Source organism: Diabrotica undecimpunctata, chromosome 4 (genome assembly GCF_040954645.1).
Source record: "Diabrotica undecimpunctata isolate CICGRU chromosome 4, icDiaUnde3, whole genome shotgun sequence".
In the NCBI taxonomy this organism is placed as follows: Eukaryota; Metazoa; Arthropoda; class Insecta; order Coleoptera; family Chrysomelidae; genus Diabrotica; species Diabrotica undecimpunctata.
Window position 1 is genome coordinate 66,106,821 of NC_092806.1, and position 14,204 is coordinate 66,121,024.

General features: G+C 32.8%; 1 protein-coding gene across 3 annotated transcripts in view; it reads right to left on the reverse strand.

Moving 5' to 3' along the window:
* LOC140439614 (uncharacterized) overlaps positions 1 to 14,204 on the reverse strand; it is a 1,046,430-nt gene that overhangs the window by 836,143 nt on the left and 196,083 nt on the right. The window lies entirely within an intron of this gene.

Here is a 14,204-nt window from a genome sequence, read left to right on the forward strand (position 1 = left end):
ACTATAAAATTGATAAAAATGGTATAAACAGTGACAATAATATACCATAATATAATAAATTCATTTTCAAAAAAAGAAAACATCTACTAAAAGCTTCACTTAATATATTTTCGTCCACTCTCCGCCACAAAACGCGTTATAAGTTCCTGGCTTTGTCTCGGTAATTATTTTATCCCCGACACACGGCTCTTATTTGGTCTCTAATTTATTTTCCACCTTAGCGAACACCGGCAATCGATCATAACCTTCTTATTGAAAGAGAAAAATGACGAAAAATATTTTATCGCCTGGAACAAGTCTTCATCTTAAAATGACCCCTCACGTCCTACCTCGGTCAAGTCACTCCTTTCCCGGCTAGCGGCGTTCATTTCTCTTCTGGAACGTCGATTTGTCAGTATAAGTCTGGTCGTCAATTTGCCGAGATGACTTATTGTATCTACTTATTCTTAACAAAAAGGAGCAAAAATATGAAGCAATTATTTTTTTTTGTTTTATGGACTTAAAGTCTTGTTAAAGTAGACAGGAAAGAAAAATGATTGCAATTAATTATTAAACTTTCATTTGAGGGTCAAAAAATATGTATACTCTACAGATTAAATTTTAGTATAATTGTACTTTTATTTTTAGCATGGCAATTTTTTTATTTTTATTTTTATGAAAAAAGTTGTCGTTTATAAAAAGTTCTACATGTTCTAAAATCTAAAATAGAGTCATCAAATATAATTTTTTTTCAGTTATATACGTAGTTTGTTAAAAAATATTAATTGTGGATATGTTAACTCTTACATCAGATTCCACTACGAGGTGTCGAACGAGTAACATCGTTTTATATTTTGCCGTGCTTAGTAAAACATAGTGCAAAAACAGTTAACATAAGTGTACCTTCAACTACAGATAAATGTGTGTATAATTTACTTATTACTAGTTGAGGTTTGTTTTTTGTTTCAACTGATTAAAATCACAAAAGAAAAAATTTAAACAGGATTGCCGGCAATCTATTTTTATTTTAAAATGAATAAAAAGCTGAAACTTTACCATAACACATAGATGCTAAATTATAATTTTAACTAAAAACGCAATTGCTTTTGACTACATGAGCAGTGGCGTACCAAATACCCAAACAGTAAATATGTCTCAAACACAAAACCAAGTTTTATCCTATGTATCAGTAGCGAAAACAATTCCACGGCCAACTTGTACGATTACGTTAAAGCTGTAGGTGATATAATAGGCCCTAAACAAGTCTCCTTTGCATCTAGGATATCAAACAATCGCATTTGTATCTATCTTTCTAACACTAATCTTGTTGACCAGCTCATAGATTCATATTCCATAATACAGATAGGAGATGTTTCTTTAAATATCCGAAGACTTATTTCCTCTGCTAAAAGAATAATTATATCTAATGTATCTCCGTTCTTACCACATGACATAGTTGAAAATAGCATGAAAAATCTTGGACTTCGCATCGCATCTCCTATATCCTATTTAAGAGCAGGCATTCCTGGGGACGAATATTCACGTGTATTAAGTTTCAGACGCCAAGTTTACGTATACCCTCCCTCCGATGATTTTGAATTACAAACATCAGTACTTATTTCCTTTGAAGGAAATGAACACATAATCTTTTTTTCTACAGATAAGGTACATTGTTTTATCTGTAAACAAACAGGACATATAGCCTCCAACTGTCCAAATCCTCCAACAAACAATACAATTCCAACCGAATACATACCAACAAGCCCCAACTCATCCGTAAAAATTTCATCTCCCTCTACACATAATGCCAAAGAGCCACAAATTGAAAATAAAGACTCCAACACTGAAACTACACAATCAGACCAAATTGATATAACACAAATATCTTAAAAAGGAGGACACTCTGAAATAGAAACTCCTAGTGAACTAACAAGCCCTGAAATTCCTGAGAAAGAAGCTCAACCATTGTTAGATATGCCTCCCCCTCTATCAGCTTCCCCCAAAAAAGGTCTCAAAGCTAAGAAAAAAAAGCACAAACCTGATACTCCAATAGAATTATTACTAACAGAAACCACCAAGAGAACAATCCAAGAAGCATACAAAAAGAACCCACAAACCTTTAAAATACCCATAGACAATTTCTTTTTCTTCCTTAAAAATAGTTTTGGACATTCTGATCCTTTTTCGGAAGCGAAAAAGCTCACGGATGATGTAAAAAGTCTACTTTTAAACCTGCATACTATATATCCAAATCTTTCATATAAATCCTTAAAAAACCGATTTACCCGTCTAAGTAAAAAGATCAAAAAACAACTACAACTAGAATCCTCTGGAGCCACAAGTTTATCAGACCCAATTTCATCAAGAAAACTAACTGACGATGAGTGCCTTTCCGATCGATCCCAAAGGTCGCAGCACTGAAAAATCCCCCCTTCTAATATTCTTCTCATTCAATTTAATCCAGTGGAATTGTGATGGGTTTTACCCCTATCTAGAAAATCTCCAACTGCTTGTTGCTGATACTTCACCCGGTTTCATTTGTTTGCAAGAAACCAATTTCTCTAAAAACCATAATCCATACCTTAAAAATTACGTTGGCTATCACTTTATATGAACATCACACGCACGAGCTAGTGGCTCAATATTTATTTCTACAGATATATTCCACCAAGAATTCTACTTAACAACAACTCTAGAAGCCGTTGCCGTTACTGCTTGGTGTCCAAATAAAATCGTAATTTGCAACGTATATATTCCTAGCTATTACACCCTAACAGCTTTCGAAATTACAAACCTACCTAACCAACTTCCTGAACCATTTATCTTAGTTGGAGATTTTAATGCACATAGCACTATGTGGGGCTCCAGTAATACTTTCAGTAGACGCAAAATGATTGAAAATATCATAATCAATTCCAACCTTAATTTTCTAAACACTGAAAGCAGCACATACTTTCATATTCAAATAGGTACTCTCTCTTCCATTGATTTAAGCATATGTAATCCAGAATTATCTACTCATCTTACATGAAAAACACTGGAAAGTCTCTATGGCAGTAACCATTTTCCCATTTTAATTTCTAACAATGATAACTCACAAAGACAAAGCCAAATTAAGTGGAAAGTTGCTCACGCTGACTGGGATCTATTTAACTTAATTGTCAAGGAACAAACAAATAAAATCTCCTTTATGAATTCTGCTGATGAAGATCTTAACATGTTGATTAATTGTATTATAACTTCCGCTGAAAAATGCATCGGTAAATACTACTTTGATCCCTCCAAAAAATATGTTTCGTGGTGGAATAAATCATGCAAACTAGCTGTAAAAGATTGTAAAAAAGCATTAAACCGATATCGTAAAACTAGAAACCAAGCGGACCTAATAAATCTTAGAAAACTAAGAGCTAAATCTAAGCGAATTGTTAAAGAAAGCAAAAAGAACTCAAGGAATAAATACATCAGTAGCATAACTTCCGACACACCTTCTAGTCAAATATGGACTAAAATAAAACAGATGAAAGGTAGATATATAACATACAAAATTCCAGCCATTATAGAAAATAACAATGTCATAACTGATGACCAGCAGATTGTAAACACACTTGCCAAATACTATTTAAATAAATCTAAACTTGATAACAACTGTACTGGACCAACAAACATAACAAATAAATGTGTTGTACATAAGAATCCAAATTCCAATGATCATCCTGTCAATCTCCCACTAACAATCGACGAATTAGTCGAAGCTGTTAACTCCCTAAAGAACAGTGCTGCAGGGCCGGATGACATTCCATCGATATTCCTAAAACATCTACATGAAGATACCCTAATAAAGTTACTAGAATTCTACAACAACATATGGCTAGGTAACCAATTTCCAACACTTTGGCGATAAGCTATAACAATTCCTCTCAAGACAAATGATACTTCTGCCAATACAATTAAGTCATTTAGACCCATCTCATTAACGTGCACACTTTGCAAACTCCTGGAAAAAATTGTCAACAAACGCTTACTTTGGTATCTTGAAAAACATAATATTATCAATACCGCTCAATCAGGATTTCGTCCAAATCATTGCACGATGGATAATCTTATCACTCTTCAATCCGATATCATAGAAGCATTCTCTAATAGAAACGACCTTATAACTGTCTCACTCGATATAGAAAGTGCTTTTGACACAGCATCAAGGCCGGCAATTCTAGAAAAACATAAAGAGTTTAATTTATCTGGAAACATATATCTATTTGTTGAGAATTTTTTAACTAACAGAAGTTTCAAAGTCTCTGCAAGTGCTATGCTGGTATGAATTATAATGGAGATTGAGATTCTAGATTAACTCATTCTATAAAAAAAGAATTACACTACTAGAAGAAATCTAGGGGGAAGAAGTATCATTACTTGTATTTAAGTTATATTTTCCGATTCAATTCTCAAATAGCGCGTTTTACCGTTCTCTAAGAACTACAATATTGGGACACGATTAATTGTATTTCAGTTAAAACGTCTTCCCTTAACAAGAACCCGGCCTATCGCAAGATCGAACAAACTTATTGCTCAAACAACTGAACATCACGTTCTTAAAGTGGAAAAACTTATTTACCCGTTAGTTTCCAGCGTCCACTGAGAATAGAGCGCGTAGACAGGTCAAAGTTGGCAGGCCTGAAGGGAGTTCTATCGCTGGGCCTTCTTCTGCTTCTATACTAGCGGAAGTGATGTACGTGATTGGCAAAATTGCGACTACTATGCTGACTTTTTTATCCAGTGCCGTACACTCTTAAAAACGAGAATGTTACGAACTCTTGAGGTTTTTATGAACATGAACAGATACAAAATTGCCATTTCAATAAAGTTCCCGAATTCATTATATTTGATATTTATAGACTATCCCAAAAATCAGGCTAATTTTTCTATTCCTGCTAGGTTTCAAAAAACACTTTATTGAAAGCATTTTAAACTCATCCTGAAGGTATTTACATAATATTGGAATATATCAGAATATATCGGATGTGAAATTCATATAATATCCCTTCTTCTTATCCACATGTCTGAAAAAACTGCATTTAACAAATTTCCCGAATAAAAAATCTTAATATTTTGCCAATTTAAACGTCTCTCTATAAAAAATTGACCAATGATAGTATAGATAAATAGATATAGATAGTAATGCTAATATATGCCAAAATTTAACTTTTAAAGGCGTGCTGTACGTCCTTCCAGCGTTTATCTGTAATTTACATATTTACAATATCTACAATTATGGCGATTCACGTTACCATTTATTATAAAGCTTGCTTCATAAGAAAAAAATTGTGTCAAATAAGACTGCAGCATTCTCGAAACTGCAGCAGTGCTCATTTAATAACCTCATCAAAACCTCTAATATGGTTCTATTAGCCTCTTACAATAAGAATATTAACTCTTTCCCGTTCGCTGTCACATTTTTAAATTTTAAGGGCAACTAAAAGTAACTACCTAAACATAAATTCGGATAAAATAATATTATTACTACTACATCATCAACTAACACTATATCATCAACATATATTAAGCACATGGGAATATTACTTTGTACTTCCTCTGTTATCTAACCCAACACTAACAAAAATAAATAAGGACTAAGCACTGGACCCTAATGCATTCCTACTTTTACATGAAGTTTAGCAGTACCTCCCATATGAGTCTTTACACTAGTTTTTACTCTAGCATATGTCTTAAAATCTTCACAAATTCATCAGGGACTCTTTTCTTTATGAGCACTCACCACAGAACTCTCGAGGAACTTTATCATGTGCTTTCTTTATTCATCTGTATTTTTTTATTAGCTATCCTATAATGAAAATTCCATCTGTTGTTGATCTACAGAGTAGACGAAATGAGCGATATAAAAAGCATTTCAAAACCATTCTTAATTGAATTTATAGAATAGTACAAATCTTTGCCGGCATTGTGGAAGGTGAAAAGTATGACAGAAATAGGAAAAATGACGAAAATTAACACACATGATAATCTTTCATGAGGACATATAGAACCAGACGCAGTAAATCAGTATAGGCTGTTTCATCCATTCTAAGATAACCATGCCAGTCTTCAGGATCTTCTCTCAAATATTCGAGTTAACATGTGAATGTAAAGTATGTTTCTCCATAGGAGCCCCTTTTTACTCCACTTACTTCTACAGTGTCGTTGCTTGTTTGTTTGTTGCTTATTTATTAATAACCAATACAATAACGCTTTTAAAAAACTTCTTCGGTACTCGTCATCGTGTGGAGCTCTCGAAACACTGAAATTTGCTCAGTCCAGTTTTTACGTAGCCTTTACGTGTAGGTAACATACATGTGTTCCATCTTATAGCCGAGCCATTACTGCTATCTTTCTGTTCTTTTTTGGCGACCTTATAATTTTAAAGAACTATATATCACGCCTTTTTTGCCAATTTTTATAGTTTTTATTTCCCTTTAGTTTTTGTTGAAGGTCTTTTGACCACGACCTTCTTCTTTTCTTCTTCTACTTCTTGGAGATCTTTCGATCTGTTTAATTATGAAGCTGCCTCTGGTTAATTTACTGAAAGGTAGATTGCCAACTATCCCTCCATCTTTTAGGTGGTCTTCCTGGAGGTCTTGAACCGGGCGGGTTATTTTCTAGGGCAATTTTTGGGACTCTTTTCTCATCCATTCATATTACATGACTGTACCACATCCTTTTACGCTGCCTTCCCCATCTTACCATATCTTGACTTTTGCACTGCTCTCTAACGTTTATATTTCTCACCCTGTCTCTTCTTGTCTTGCCTCCTATTGTTCTTAGGGTTTTAATCTCGGCAATCTTTAGCATCTGTTTGGTTTTTTTGGTATCTTTGCACACTTCTATGCCATATGTCATGATCGGTCGTATGCAAGTTTTGTAGATTCTAATTTTTAGACCACGACCAACCCATTTTATTCCCAAACTGTTTATCTGAGGTTACTCCAACGATTTTAATAGCAGTATCTCTATTAAAACTAACCGTATTACTTGAAATTATATTAAGGCTTCTTTTTATAGTCCAGCTAATTTTTTATTTCATGTTTACCCTTCTAGCCTCGAAGTCTTTATATTCGCTTTCTATTCTGTTTTTAATTACTTTTCCGTATATTCTACTGATCTAGTTTGTCACGGCAATGCCTCTGTAATTGTCACATTCATCCCTTCTGCCTTTTTTGTGTTTGGTGGATATAAATGATGTCTTCCACTCCTCTGGGGTTGTCATTCCATTAATGCAGTTTTGGAACAGATTGGCTAAACTTGTATATAGTTTGGTTGTACCGTGTTTAATTAACTCTGCAGGGATGTTACCTGTACCGGTGCTTTATTATTTTTTAGAGATCTACATACATCTTCCACTTCTTTCGTTGTTATTCGTATGGGCGAACTTAAAATATTTATATTTTGTGTTTCGTTGCTATCTATAAATCGTGGTCTATCTTCCCTTGGGAGTTTCTCAAAATATTGGTCCCAATCATTTATTACTATTGTTGACACTATGTCTCTCTTCTTATCTTGTCGTAAAGATTTTAAGACTCTCCAACTTTCTGTACTTCTTCGTCCTCCTAGATGTGAATTTATCATGTTACACGTTTGTTGCCGTGCTCCATTTTCTTCCGACATATCATTTTTCGTACTTTAGCTTGAGACTCCTTGTAGATTATTTTATGTCGCTATATCTAATGCTAATGATAATTTCAATATATCTATTATTTCTAATTATAAAACATATTTCTCTATGTATTGTTTCATGTGCAATAAAATCACCTCCTGTTTTAACTCCCTCCTCTGAATGGATCATATAAAGCGTTTCTTCCATTGTTATCGAGACAGATTTGTAGTGGATAGGGACAGATACTACTATATATTTCTCTATTAAGTAAAAATTTTAGTGACATTATTTTATCACTCGTTCTTATGCTTCTACTAGCTTATCTTTCATTTTACTATCAGAAATTATACCAATGCCACTCCATTCCTAGTGTTACGTTCCCTACGAATTACAATTTGTATCCTTCATTCAGTTCTTTTGACCGTTGTCATTTTCACCTCGTCTCTTCAATACAAGGAATTTGTACTCGCCTTGTTTTAATCGCATCTACCTACTCTATACTTGTACCTATACTCCAGTCGTCAGAGACGAAAATGCCACTGAACCTCTAAAAATCATACGAGCAAGCTGAATTTTGCCAAGAATAATAATTTTGAAACTTCAAAAAAGATGCAATAAAGATTACTACTTTTACCCCCAAGCTTCCCCTTAAAAACCCCCTCGAAGGGGGGTAAAATTGCAAAAAAATCGATTTACCAAGAATTTGTACGCAGTAAAAAAAATATTTTTTATCAAAAATGTAGCTGAGATAATTTTAAACAAAAATGTTTTTCTGCACTTTTTGTGTAGAATGAACCGTTCTCTTACAAACAACGCTTGAAGCGAATGTGATTTTGAATGTCAGTTATGCGCGCGAAATCAAGGTTCAATAAAATTTGTATTAGCTCAATGGTAAAAATTCGATATCTTTTGACTAAAGTGTCCTATCGACAAAAATTGAGATGTGTTTTAAAGTTAAAGAGTTATGCTTTTGTATGCAATTTATGTATTTTGCCGCAAATTAACTCAGATTTTATAAAGGTGTTCAATAAATAAACGTGGCGCGATTTTTTTATTTTTTACGATTCTCATGAGATCAATATAATATATCCCTTTTATTCATTGACTGGCCACTATAAAGTTTCGATTACTAGAGCCAAACCTTCAAAACCTATAGCATAAAATTTTAGTTTTAACTTTTGGCAAAAAATGAGAGGTATTTGAAATAAGCTTAAAAAATGCTGGATTTAAACTTTCACATAAAAAAACGATCTAAAACGTTTAAAAATTTATATTTTTCAATTACACTATTATGTTGACCAAAATTGTCTTCTTGAAGGCATTTCTCGTGACGTGCGATCGTTTGTAACGTAAAACATTAAATTCTGCGTTTTTTATTCATATTTCAAATGCCTCATATTTGTTGCGACAAGTCAAATATAGGTTATAAATATTGATCTCTAAAAATGAAAATTTTAATACAACTTATCTTTAAAACGCATCTTGATTTTTGTCGATAGGATACTTTGATCAAAAAATATCGAATTTTTACCGTCGAACTGATACAAATTGTAGTGAACATCGATTTCGCGCATGTAACTGATGTCATTCAAAATCGACGGTCGCTTCAAGCATTGTTTCTAAGAAAACAGTTCATTCTACACAAAAAGTGCTAATAAACATTTGTTTTTTAAATTATCTGGGCTACATTTTTTATTTGCAAAATTTTTTTCTGCGGTATACAAATTCGTAAATCGATTTTTTTTTAATTTCACCCCCTACGACGGGAGTTTTAGAAGGAAACCCAAGGGTAAAGTGGTAAACTTTTTTGCAGCTTTTTTATGGTTCCAAAATTAATATTCTCTGCAAATTTCAGCTTGTTCGTATCATTTTTAGGGGTCAACTCTCTGACGACGTGACTATAAGACTTTTAAAGTTCTAGAACCCTATTGTAAGGTAAGGGAAACATTTAAGTGTTTTACATACGTGCCAATTAAAATTAGGTAATTATATTAGGTATATACTCATAATATGAGTTAAGATTCTTGTATTAAAAAATATTAGCATGTAATAAATTAATAAGAAATATGTATAGTATAAATTAAGCTATGACTCCACATAGCAGAGCTTTTCAAGGATCTCATAGTCCAACTCCATTCTGCGGTGGTTGGTATGCTGACTAGACATAGCAGACATAGACGGTATAATATTTACTCGAATTAGAGGATAATCCAAGGTGTTACATTTCTGATGAGGATGACGAAACGAATGTCAGTGGCACGCCCTGTTCTATCGAAAGTGGCTTGGATTGGGTTTTATCCAGCCGCACTAAGCCAACGTGACTCTGTTAAGTAATATTTACATGAGTCGAGTAGCTGTTAAAGTGACTTAAGAAAATAACTGGAAACCAGTAAGCTGAATTGTGTAGACAAAGCCATAAAACTTGCTTGTTCAAGAAGGCGCCTCCCACCACTGAACGCAGTGGTGGTGGGACCATATTTGAACGACCTACCTTACACGTGCTTCATGATACTATAACTAACAAGATAAGTCAACGCGCATGTTCTTGTATCTCTCTCGCACACCTGTGACGTAAGCCCGAGACAACTTTAATGATGCCAAGTTAAATACTGTATCTGTTGCTATTCTGTGTGCTTCAAAACTTAATGAATTGTATTTTTATTTATTCATTAATGTAGTAAAGACTTTGTATATTATCTTGTTATATAAATTTTGTGGTGAAAACATTCAGTTTACTATGTTAATATCACCTAATTTATTTATCGTACGCAACTTCCTCTCGACTACCTGTAGCTACTTTATAAAGAAGACTAATTATTTGGTTGCCATAATGTATTGTGCAGTGGTGGGTTGTTTAAACAATTATAATAAAAAAGTAAATCTTTTTCGAAGTGTCGTTTTTTTGTGTTTCCTGAAAGCAAAAAAATGCGTAAAGTATGGGTCTTCAACTGTTTTCAGCGAGACAAATTTAATCTAGAAACCGCGAGAATATGATCAAAACATTTTACAGAAGCTGACTATTGTTCAAAAGAAAAACTAGAGTGGAATATTACTGCTAATAGTATAATTAATTATTATGAAATTGTCACTGAAGAGATCTTTTCCTCGCTAAACCTTCCTAGTGGTGATACAGAAATTAACCCTAAAGATTTAATTGACAGTCATCAGGATTTTATTAATTTGAATATAAAAGACCTGGAATGGGATTGATTGGAAAATTTAGCCGGTTTCATTGCATTTAAGTTACAAAAAAAAAGAAATACTTGGATATATTCCGGACGCTAACGATAAATGGTTTACTTGGGTAAACCACGTTTCTGAGGGTGGTTTACTCAAACCAACACTGGAATTTGTAACTAAATGTAGTGAACTGGAACATATTTTTCGTAGTTTTAATGAAAACCAATTAAAAATAACTAAAAATTATTAAAAAAAACCTAATAGAAGCTGCAAAATATGTAAATGTTAGCGAAGATGTAAAATTACTTTTTTTATTGTAAAATGTATTTAATACTAATTCTAAATAAAAATATTAAAGATAATTATTACAATAACCGCAAGAGAAAAATCACGAAGATTGTAAAATAAAGGTCTAAATGATATTCATAAAGTCTGAAGTATGACCTGCTTTTACTTATGTTTCAAATTCTTTAAATTTTACCGGCCTTTTATATTTAATTTATGTTTTGTAGCAATATCTATTTTGTTTGTAATACACACAATCAAATCGAAGTTTCATATATTTCTTTAACTAATTTTACAAATTACTTATTTTTTTATTATTTTAATATTTATATATAATATTTTAATTATTTTTCAAACCACGTTTTTACAGAAAGTAACTAGTTATGACTTCTTAGTGCACGATATGGCATCGAGGTATACTTACCGTTAACAGTTTAAGTTTCGAAGTTGTTCATTACAGTAATGGAACAGCGTTGCCATATGATGCATCATTAAAATAAGATCCACACAAGTCCCCTGGCTTTGTCTCGCTATGACGTCATGCGCAAAGTCGATTAAAATTAGAACGGCAAGTGAGCATACCTTGTTTGTTATAGTATCATACACTTGCTTCATGTAAACAGTCGTTCAAGTAAATACGTACTTGCTGTCAAGAATTGTTCGTGTGAAGTCGAGTAGTTAAATTTTATTAAAAATATAGAAGTGCAATGAAAAGACAACAATGAAGTTTGTGGAGTTAAACGAAAAACAAACATGTCTTTGGGATATATCTAGTAGTCAGTATAGAAATAAACAAATGAGAGATTCTGCTATTATTAAAATAGAACAAGAAATAAAAATAGATGATTTTGGTCCTCAAGATGTTAAGAACAAAATAAAAAATCAGAGCACGACATATTACCAGAAACGTGCTAAAATTGCAAAACATAAAAAGTCTGATGCTGGAAAAGACGATATTTTTAGCTTCATTTTTCTCTCTTCTCTGAACCGCTGTTTAAGTTCAGTTATTTTACTTAAATAGTGTAAATGCTTTACTTAATTGCCCTTCAAACTTGAATACTTGATTAAAGTTACTTGTACAAGTAACTTGAATGGCTACTCGACTCATGTAAATTAGGCTTTTAAGGGTGCTAGCGTCTTACAGAAAGACGCCTCACGTAAAATAATACGTCTCACGTCTAATACTTAAAGTATTAGATTCGTAAACCTGCGATAAGGATGTACATATTGGTGTAGACGTACACCCCTCGTCCTGGGAAAACAAACGAAGATGCGGTGGAACTTGGTATTCTAGTGAACCGAAAACTTCACTATACCTACGGTCTAGTTCCAACGTAATATAGAAAGGACTCGTTTTAGGTTGTCTAAGTATTATTATAAGGCTTCATAGGTAGAGGAAACTAAATAACTCAAGATGCCCGATAATTTTATAAATATTTTTAACTTTTTAAATACTACAATAAACTAAAGAGCGTTAACAAAATTAACATTGAATAACAACTTCCTTCATTTTCTGTTCGCTTTACATAGCATATCCCCAAAAAAAAGCTACGCAACTCAATATCATCATTTTAGTACTTACAATAAACTTAAAATTAATTGGTCTTTAAATGCTGTACACTAACATTTAAAAAGTTATAGAAAGAAAATAATGTGATAAACTAAACGGGCAGAACATTACGTCACTTTGCGTATGTATTAAATAAAGTAGGTTAGGTATGTTACAGAATTCCAAGCTTTAAATTCATGTACGCTACTGAATTCCCCTGTAGGCTTATTGAATTCAAGATTATTTAGAGGGGCTGAATTTATTCATGGAAATTATTGATTTCGATTTGAATTTGCTGATGGAATATTTTAATAATGTTTTAAATTAAATATGGAATAAGTTTTTATAACTAAAAAAAAATTTTAAAATTGTGTGATCTTAATAACATGTGTATTGGAGTCTATGGAAATAATACGTGTTAAAACTTTAACAAGGCGATAATATTAACAAAAATGTCCAACAGTTTAACTTCGATAGACTATATCAATAATGGATATTTATATATTTGTTAATAGGCTTATTATTTATTATAATATAAGCAAAACAATTAAGTTTTCTTTTTTTCTTTCTTTCCTTAAATGGTTTCAAATTGCATTTAGATTGAATCCCGAATACGTTATTTTTTAAACTAGTTTTAATTTAGTTTTATCTATGAACATTTTTAATATACTATTTTTGTTATTGCTGATTACCATGATCTCTTTTATCTGAGTTCAATTTAATTTCAAACTCTTGACAAATCCTTAGTAATTTGGTTTCTGAGCATTTGTAATATCTTGCCTCTTGCCTCTTGCCTTGCTTGTTTTAACTTATAGTATTATCCATTGACGTCATATTTGTTTATGTTTAGTTATCATTATCATAATGCGTCCACTGCTGGATATAGGTGTCCCTCAGTTCTTCCATCTGTTTCTGTCTTGTCCGGCTTGAATGCTTTAGGTCGCCAGTGCCTCTGGTTGGTGGGTGCTCTGTAGTGCTTCTTGTCTTGGTCTTCACTCGACAATACGTTTTGTCCATCGGTTGTGTGATAATCAGGCGACGTGTCCTATCCAATTTCATTTTAACGACGCAATTTTTTCGATGCCGTATGTTGTTTTTCTTCTATTTATTCATTATTTATTATTTATTCATTTGAGATTCGTTCTTTCAGAGAGGCACTCAACATCTGGCACTCTATAGACCTCTTAATCACGCGAATCTTATCCACTACTTTTTGTGAGTGATAATGTTTCCGCTCTATAAATGAGCACAGGTTACACACATGGGTCAAAGATTTTCCTTTTAAGCTTAAAGCATATGGGTAGATCCAATTTAAATACATAGTTCAATTTACCAAACGCTGCACACGATAACCCTATGCGACGTGGGAGCTTACAAATCTAGTTATCTCTGCTCAACCGAATTTCATGTCCTAAGTACTTACACGATGCAGTGCACCATATCCCTTCCACCAACAGAAATATTTCGATTTGGTAGCAGATTAGTCATTATTTGCGTCTTGTTCATATTAATCTTTAGGCCAATCTCCAAAGAAGCGTGATATAATTTTTTCAATATTATTATTGT